This window comes from Helianthus annuus, chromosome 3, assembly GCF_002127325.2.
Source record: "Helianthus annuus cultivar XRQ/B chromosome 3, HanXRQr2.0-SUNRISE, whole genome shotgun sequence".
NCBI classification, from domain to species: domain Eukaryota; kingdom Viridiplantae; phylum Streptophyta; class Magnoliopsida; order Asterales; family Asteraceae; genus Helianthus; species Helianthus annuus.
Genome location: NC_035435.2, coordinates 35,664,523 through 35,674,062, shown reverse-complemented (window position 1 = coordinate 35,674,062; position 9,540 = coordinate 35,664,523). Strand labels below are relative to the sequence as shown.

At 36.8% G+C, this 9,540-nt stretch overlaps 1 long non-coding RNA gene across 3 annotated transcripts; it reads right to left on the bottom strand.

Moving 5' to 3' along the window:
- Positions 1-715: 715 nt before the first annotated feature.
- LOC110929304 lies at positions 716-4,553 on the bottom strand. Of its 3 annotated transcripts, XR_002586990.2 has the most exons (8): positions 4,400-4,553; positions 3,902-4,231; positions 3,611-3,756; positions 3,086-3,197; positions 2,870-2,993; positions 2,549-2,702; positions 1,809-1,886; positions 716-1,007 (listed from the first exon to the last, which is right to left on the bottom strand). It is a non-coding gene; the product is annotated as an uncharacterized LOC110929304 (long non-coding RNA). The 3 variants fall into 3 exon arrangements; XR_002586989.2 differs by having other exon boundaries at positions 3,611-4,231; XR_002586992.2 differs by having other exon boundaries at positions 3,611-4,008.
- Positions 4,554-9,540: the final 4,987 nt, after the last annotated feature.

Here is a 9,540-nt window from a genome sequence, read left to right as displayed (position 1 = left end):
TTGAAAAGAAGAATACAATTCTCTTTTTAACACATGCTTGAATTTTGTAAGGGTTGATAAAAACAATCTATTGAAAAGAAGAATACAATTCTCTTTCTAACACATGCTTGAATTTTTGTAAGGGTTGATGAAAACAATCTACAAGTAGACTATTTGGCTAGTTATGCGTAGAAAACGATTGCCCTTAAAATTATTGACACAATCATATTTAATTTTTTTTTGAACTGCACAATCATATTTAATTAGAAAGCTAAATTGACCCAAATTTAATTAGAAAGCTAAGTACTTATGTGAATTATTGTAATTAATCATTCACAAACACTATAAAAATCAAACTAAAATAGTGGGGAAATTTTTAAATTCGAATAACGAACTTCAAATTAAGGAATTTGGGTCTGAAAGTTGGCATGCTACTTGTTTTCCAATGACTCTAACTCGACAAGTAGGACGTTTAAGTCGCTATAATATGTCCTTCGTTATTCGAAGGCAAATAAAAGTTATGCACATTTTAAATACTTGCGTCTGTTTTGTTCCCCTATCGTTAGTTGTTCAGTGTCCATACCAAGCATTTCCTACTCAATGCAACCTCGATGAATGTGGATAGAAGTGGTGTCTACTGTCACAAAGTATGTATACCTAATCCAAGTGATTTAAAGGCAGAAAAGTATATATACCTAATCCAAGTGATTTAAATGTTCCTATGCAGAGTACAGAATGATATATAATACACCCTTCAACATCCAAATTAAAGCGTTGTCACAAAGTTACATGGATGTTGGCACAAGTTCTTATATTTTTTAAGAATTCTAGATGTCTGGTACTCTAGTAATCGATTTTGTTGAAGCAAGAACCCGCAACACAAGATTCTGGATAGATGATCCACAAATATTGGTGACGAAGGTACTGAGACTCGATCATCCTGTTCAAATCCATCCTGTAGATGGTGTAGCCTCGTTTTACCTTGTCTTGTTTTAAAGTATAAACTTCAACCAGGGAATTCGTAGACGCTGTTGCGGTCAAGTCAAATCAGGATCACCATTAGAGAAACAATTATATATGTTATATTGATAAATATCAATTAGTATATGGTAGCCATCATGTGTCCGGTCCTAAAGTCTCTTAATATTATTATGTCGGTTTTTTTCCTTTATACTACAAGAAAACGAAGCATTAGCGGCGACTTTTGTCGTCGCTAAAAGTCTCATTTGTCGTCGCTAAAGGCTTTAGCGGCGACTTGTCGCCGCTAAAAGGTCGCCGCTAAAGATGTCGTCGCTAATAATTGTTCACTTTTAGCGGCGACATGTCGACCTTTAGTGACGACATATGTCGCCGCTAAAAGTCAAAAAACCAGTAAAAAAATTCTGTGCTGCTGTTTTCGGTTTCCAGTTTTACTACTATTTCCGGCCTGAGTAATCACAACAGGCTCGTTTTATGACTGCTGATCATTGCCATTCTAACCCTTTATAACCTTTGAGAACAACCCATTCTAACCCTTTAGCCGGTTCCCATTTAACCCTTTAACAGATCCTTAGTTTCAATCCATTAACATCTAAATGTATTCGGGTTATGTTATACAGTTAAAGGGTGGGTAAAATCAAAATCGGCTCGACTGGTTTGCACCGGCAATGAGTGAATAGAATATAAGTTCTTAGTCCAGATTATGAGCTTGTATGCAGCCATAAAAAAACTTAAAACTTTTAGTTTTGCAAATATGACTAAACTACAAAAGAATCAACTAACCAATCAAGACTATAATTACTCATCTGGTTACAAAAACGTTAATTTAAAACTGCAGGGTATAGTGTTACCTCCATCTAGACCGCCACAGATATATAATCACCAAAAGCAGCAGCAGCAGCATGCCATCGGCTCGTCCACTATAAACACTGAAATTTAAAAATCTGACCTATAACAATCTTTTCATGAATATGAATATGCTAGAAACAACAAAATTTGTCATGAATGAGACCCACCAACTACCCAGGTACTATAAACTATTCAAACAAATTGGATCTCAAGTGCATGGAAGACAGAAGTGCAGCCTATATATCATTTAGAAAATCAAACTTTAAAAGAAAGTCAAAGCATGTGACACCTAAAAATTTAGCCATCTTTTTTGCGTATTTGGAAGTGTGTTTAAATATGAAAGAAGAACACTGATTATTGAGATAAACATAAAATAACCCATCGATATCAACCCTAACTTAAATCAACTATTTTTCTGCTTCTAGTTCATCAAGTTGCAGCAATCACACTTCAAAATACACATTCACACATCCCTTTAGATTTAAAGTACTCATATGGAATTAATGAATTCTCCAAGGTGACCTATAGTTCTTATGTAACAGAAGATCAAAAACCTCCATATTTAATGCAAAAGATGTTCAATTCTAGTATCAACTAAATTCTCAAGTTCTTAAATTACCAAGTTAGAGTCTTTCCACAATTCTCTTAACTCACAAACAATAGACTACAAAACAGATCCAATTCAAAACAAAAAAAAATATTAAATGATACAGCTAGGGCTTATGAGTAAAAAAGTGCAAACCTTGTTTCGCCGCCGGTATAGTACTCCTGAGGGCCCTCTGAGTCACTCTCAGAATCAATGGCAGAGGGGCAATTCAGATTGGAAAGAGTCTGAATACCACTGGGTCGACTAATTGATGGTTTCGCAAACCGAGTACGATACTTCAAGACAAATCCTATAATAAACCAAATTGCACCAAACTTCACTCTCAATCTACCGATGAAAAGCACTAAACAAACCGATCCTTCAATTCAATGAATATAATGAACATTTAATAAAATAAAATAAATATTCAACAACAATTTTAATTTTCTTAGCAAGATCAAGATAGGCTAGAATTACCATCAAAATCAAGAAAATCCTTTCGTGTAGAACAAAATCTGAGAAAGTATCTTCCTAACTATGCAAATGAATTCTATGATTAGTCGAGAGTCATCAGCTTTGACGCCATCAGCTTCTCTACTCCCTACAATCCGCATAGCATTCAAAATCAATAAGCAATAATAACTGATAATTTAAATTCAGAACTCGTAATTAATATACAAAATCTACACTAACAATGACATTTTTGCATTTGATGCCGCCGACGGTGCTGTTGTTGTCGACGACTTTAACTGCATTCCTTTGGATATGAGTATGTGCTTTCTTTTAGTGTCACTCATTGCTGATCCTGAGTGGAATAAGCATGTTAATGCCTTTTTCACAAACTCTCATCAACAAATGAAACAAATTATGAAAATTAAAGTTCATTTTGACCCGTTACGTTTAACCATCCAATCAAAGAAGACATGGCTGCATTCTTTTCAGTTCGCCTTTGGTTCACCGTATATGTAAACAGTTTAACCACTTTTGATTCAGTTAAGTCACCTGACACGTTTCATTTTAGACAAAAGCACAACTATTATGAGAAAAATAGACCAGGTAAAGGGTAACTTTCAAATCATTCGACCCATTTAATTTCCAAATGCCTTTACTATTTATCAAGACAATCCTAGCAGAGCATTAATGTGCAGTGTATAACAAAAAAAAACTGTGGTAGAAAATGTAATAATCGAATGGTAATTTGTGAGTTTTAGAGTTTACCGGGATCAACAACCAGTGACACTAAAAGACCAGATCAGGAAATAGACTACACAGATCTCTGCTTGCCAATCGGGTCGCCGGAAGGCAGCTTCACTTAGTTTTTTCATTGTTGGAGCAGTTTTGTTTTGAAATCCTGAGGCCCTAACCTGCCGTTGAATACACTATTCATTTCCAATTGTCTTACTAACATATAGTAATTATGCAGACCTGAATAGCCATTGACTATGCCCCGATATTCCATACCCATAAATTTTTATGTTCAATCTGCAACCGGTTAGCAATCTCCCATACCTGAATAGTCATTGAGCATGCCCCGAATGACTATTGATGTTGTATAAGACACGCCCTGCAACAACAGGTGACGGACACAAAACCGACTCCAGAGCAAAAGACACGCCCTGCAACAACAACATTGAAACCTGAAATACACAGCAACCTAATACACTTGACACCAACCTAACCCAAACTGATTTCATAAGGTTAAGTTTTACAAACCACCAACCCGGTTTCACACTCAACCCAGTTTGACTTTTCTAGGCTTCACTCCAAACCAGTTTGGACCCGGTTCGGGTTCAAACCCTAACCCGATTGTGCACCTCTAACTTCAACTACTCTCTAAACCTATTTATCAAAAAAATGCAGCAATTAACCTCTAATTGAAGTCAAGAACAACACAACAACAACACAATAACCTGCTATACTACATTTAACTACAGAAATTTGACATTTTAACTCAAGAAATTTGTGTAGATAATACAAATTAGAGACAATCAAACACAACAAGGATACCTGGTGGTCCGACGACGTTGAAGAGGTTGTTCGGAGAGATGATGCAGCGTCGCAGATGAGGTGGTCTGGCGTGGTGTGGTCTGGTGTGGTGTGCGGCATTAGACAGCCTAGGGTTTGGGGGAGGAGTGGTGTGATTTGGGAGGGATTGAGTGAGGTCTGAGCCCGCCAGGTTTTTGATACACTTTTTAGCGGCGACAAGTTGTAATAAAACATGAACCATCAGATGAAGTTGTCATCGAACGGCTGTGGATGCGACTTTTCTGAAGTCGTCGCTAAAAATGTCGCCATTATTGCCAATATTTCTTGTAGAGGGTCCCCCACTTGTGGCCTAGTGTGAGGAGATTTGGGTTTTTCAATGAAGACTCAAGTTCAATCCCCACTTGTGTCGTATTAGGGTGGATATTGGGCAATGATGGTGACAAACCCACTGAGGGGGGTTCGATCCTGAGCCGCACCCCGGTTTTCATCCGGCTGTTACTTCAGCGAGGTATCTCGTGTGGAGGCAGTACGGTTTCCGGGGGAACGCCGTAACCAAGTCTGGCCAACCCAGCGCGGACACGGTTAAGACAACGTAAGTCTGGGCAGACTTGGCTAGGGCCACCGATTAGACGGTGTGACAAGAAAGTCACCGTTAAAAAAAAATTGTTGTTAGAGAGAAAAAAAGCCAAAAAGGACGTGATATGGTAGTATTCCTCATCTATAAATTAATGTTTTTATTCTCACTTCGTTACCATATAGCCTCATATCCCCCTTGAAAAAGTAGAACAATCAATTGTGCTTATTATCTTTTAGAGAAAGACTGCCAACATTTGCTCGACGATACTACAATGAAGAACTTTCAAGTAATCTTGCATAATGTTTCTCTCATTTTCCTTCTAGTCTGCTTTGGGCTACAAGGGAAAGTAGAATGCTTGTTTGGTCACGATTCTCCTCCAGGCAAGCATCTATAGCTCTTATATCTCTATATCCTAATGGACAAAAGTTATGGATATTTCATATAAATGAATAAAAAACTTGTGTATACTCAAATGATGTATGTATGTATGTATGTATGTATGTATGTATGTATGTATGTATGTATGTATGTATGTATGTATGTATGTATGTATGTATGTATGTATGTATGTATGTATGTATGTATGTATGTATGTATGTATGTATGTATGTATGCATGCATGCATGCATGTATGTATGTATGTATGTATGTATGTATGTATGTATGTATGTATGTATGTATGTATGTATGTATGTATGTATGTATGTATGTATGTATGTATGTATGTATGTATGTATGTATGTATGTATGTTATGCAGATTCCAATTACCATCAATTTACACACCAAGCCACTGATTAAACTACGTAGATAACGTAAGTAGGGTATCGTATCCACGGGAAATTTTTTGTTAGTGTTAAAGAAATTAATTAAAACTAATCTTTCTAAATTGGGGGTTTGTTTGTAGATTTAAAAGAAAACATGATTTGTCACCAAAGTGTTATCAAGATTGAGAAGAAGTAACCTCCACCTGAAATCCCAAATACTCGTTTTAACTTAAGGAAACCAAAAATGTTATCAAGATGAGGAGAAATACTTACGCAAAAGGCTCAAATCTTGATTAAAGTGCCTGAGAGTGCGTGTGGTCGAATGACATGGCCAAAGGTGAAAATGAAATCTTAAGGGCCCTATTTATAGGTGATGGCGACAGTTAAGGCAGTGTAGAGTGCAAGGGATCGAATGGCTATTCGGTCAAATGGCCATCCGATCAGATGGTCATCCGATCGGATTTCCAATCAGACAGCCGAGACCCGTTTGCTAGTTTTCCGACTTTGGTTCGTTTTGCGAGCTAGATTAAGCGTTGCGTATGATTATGAGTAACCATTAAATGGTATTATTATATAATTGACACAGAAGTTTCTGTGTTTCAAGTTTGCGTTCAAGCTAGTTTACCATTCAATAAGTATCAATTTCTCGTTCAATAAGTATCAATAAAGTATCAAAGTTTCTTGTTCAATAAGTATCAGTAAAGTATCAAAGTTTCTCGTTCAATAAATATCAAGTGTCAAGTTTCTAGTATCACACGAGTCAAGATTCAAAGTATCACAAGGGTCTAGATTCACAAGAGTCAAGATTCCTAAGTATCATAAGTGTCAAGATTCACATCGTTCATCACAAAAGCACATAGTTTAACATAAAATGGTATCATTAAGCATCACGAGGGCGAGACTTGCCAAAAGGTAAAAGTTTCGAAACACAAGGCGTTACAGTCTCCCCTTCTTTAAGAGATTTCGTCCCTGAAATCTAAGAGGAAGACTGCTCGAAGAGCTGTGGATACTTGGTTTTCAATTCATTCTCGAGTTCCTAAGTGAATTCGGCGCCACGCTTTCCTTCCCATCACACCTTAACTATGGTAATTTTGCTGCACCTCAGCCGCTTGGTGCCTCGGTCCATGATTTCGACCGGTTTTTCCAAAAAGTGAACAGTCTCGTTTATTTGAAAGTGTTCGATGGGAACCTGAAGTTCCTCATCTGCTAAGCACTTCCTGAGATTAGAAACGTGGAATGTCGGATGTACGTTGCTAAGCTCTTGAGGCAAATCGAGTCGATAAGCCACCTTGCCAATCCTTTCAAGAATCTTGAAAGGACCCACGTAGCGAGGGGCAAGCTTTCCCTTTTTACCAAAACGTATGACTCCTTTCCAAGGAGATACTTTGAGCAGAACGTGATCTCCAACATTGAATTCCAGAGGTTTACACCTTTTGTCAGCATAGTTCTTTTGTCTGCTCCTGGCCTTGATCAAGTTATCACGGATTTGAAGAATGTTATCTGTCATCTCTTGAATGATTTCAGGGCCGGTAAGTTTCTTGTCACCAATCTCATGCCAACTGAGAGGAGATCGGCACTTGCGACCATATAAAGCTTCGAAAGGAGCCATCTGAATACTGGAATGATAGTTGTTTTTGTACGAGAACTCGATCAATGGTAAATGTACATCCCAGTTACCACCAAAGTCGATGACACAAGAACGGAGCATGTCCTCTAGGGTTTGAATAGTGCGTTCAGTCTATCCATCCGTTTGAGGATGAAAGGCTGTACTAAGATTCAAGTGAGAACCCACAGCGGACTGAAAAGTTTGCCAAAGAGGTGAAGTAAAACGACCATCGCGGTCAGAGATAATGTCAATGGGTATACCATGACGACATATGATTTCATCGGTGTAAATTCTAGCAAGTTTTTCCACTTTGAAATCTTCACGAATAGGAAGAAAGTGGGCTGATTTGGTCAAACAGTCAATAATAACCCATATACTATCATGACCGGCAGGGGTACGAGGTAGTTTAGTTATAAATTCCATAGCAATGCTATCCCAATTCCAAACAGGGATTTCGGGTTGTTCAAGAAGACCTGAAGGACACTGGCGTTCGGCTTTAACCTTTGAGCAAGTAAGGCACTTCGAGATGTATGAGGCGATATCTGTCACACCCCTTTCTTAGGCGAAAGCACGAGGTGTGATCATGAAAGGTTCTCATTGCATATGAAAGGTAAACATACTACATGCTCGTAAAAATAACTTCAAATACCCAAAACATTACATTACTGAAAACATAGGTTAAGTGTTTACATCACGAGACAGCATATTGTCTAAAAGTTTACAACTTTATTCAAAAGTAAGCATAAACGACATCCAGAGCAAGAGTATGACCGCGCGCACATCCACCTTAGTTACCTAAAATACATGTGAGTTTTGGAAAAACGTCAACAAAATGTTGGTGTGAATTCATGCAGTTCTTGTATTGAACGTTTGTATACTTAGTATGAAAACGTGATATGTGTCTTGTAAGTTATTGCAACCCTAGAAAAATGTTGCATCAGGCCTTAAAAAGGTTGCATTCGGCCTAATGCAACCCTTTATCAAAAGCTGCATTAGGTGAAGTTGCATTAGACCTAATGTAACCTTTTTATTAGATAATGCAACCTTTCTAAAAATAGTTGCATTTACTATTCAAATGCAACCTTTTTGTAATGTAACCTTTTTATAAGCTAATGCAACTTTTGTAAGGCTCAAATGCAACCTTATTAACAATCAAATGCAACCTTTTTTAAACTCAAATGCAACTATTATTATATTTTTTTAGTAAATGATGCAACCTTTTTTACAATCAAATGCAACTCTATAACATTGTTTGAAATACTAAAATTTCTATTAATATGCACAATTACAACAGTACAATAATAACAAATATCTTATATTATAATTTAACATATGTACAAACTCAAAATAACAATATAATCAAAATAAAGTTGTCAATAACAATAATAAAAACTAACAAAAACCTCCTACTCATCTCTAAAATCTTGAAGTACTCCAATAGGTAGCTTTTCCATTACACTTCGCATTGTATCTTCAAAGTTTGCTCGTTGGCTTTCAAAATCTTTCTATATAGCTTGTAGCTCCGTTTTTTTTCCTTTGGTGGTCTTCTTAAATTATAGCTAGAAATACAAGAATACACAAAAACATAGGTGGTGCAAATCTCAAACATATATAAATCAATTACCTTCTCGGAACATAAGGTTTGTAGATCTAACATGCTTAAAACAACTTCGTCTATGCTATTTGCATTCGTCATTGGCCATAGAACAACCGCAGACTAGATTTTATACCTATGAGATAACTCATAACCAAGTTATAACATCCGTACCTCATATAAGAAATAATAGGGAGCTTGACACATTTGGCTTCCTAACGCCAGAAGCTATCCAATTCCTAACTAGGGTCCAACGAGTCATCCATAGCAATTGTTCAGCCTTAGGGGGGCAGGGTTTTGTCTTTGGTAGATTAGGGTTTGCAATTCAGAAAGGGGTGGCGGCGCAGCTTGTTGCCCGTCTACCTTTTGTTTTAATGTAACTTGGTAAGTATGAATCAAATTACTATTTTATTTAAAAAAATGTAGGTATTAATGGTCTTATGTTAAACATAATGCATTTACCCATAGTTGTTAATAGCGAATAGCGACAAATAGCAACAAAGGAACTATATGCTACATAGCGAATAGCGACAAATAGCGACAACTATTTTATAAATAGCAATACACTAGAAAAAGAATTTTGAAAATTTTTATATGTATATTATATCAAAATACCTTGG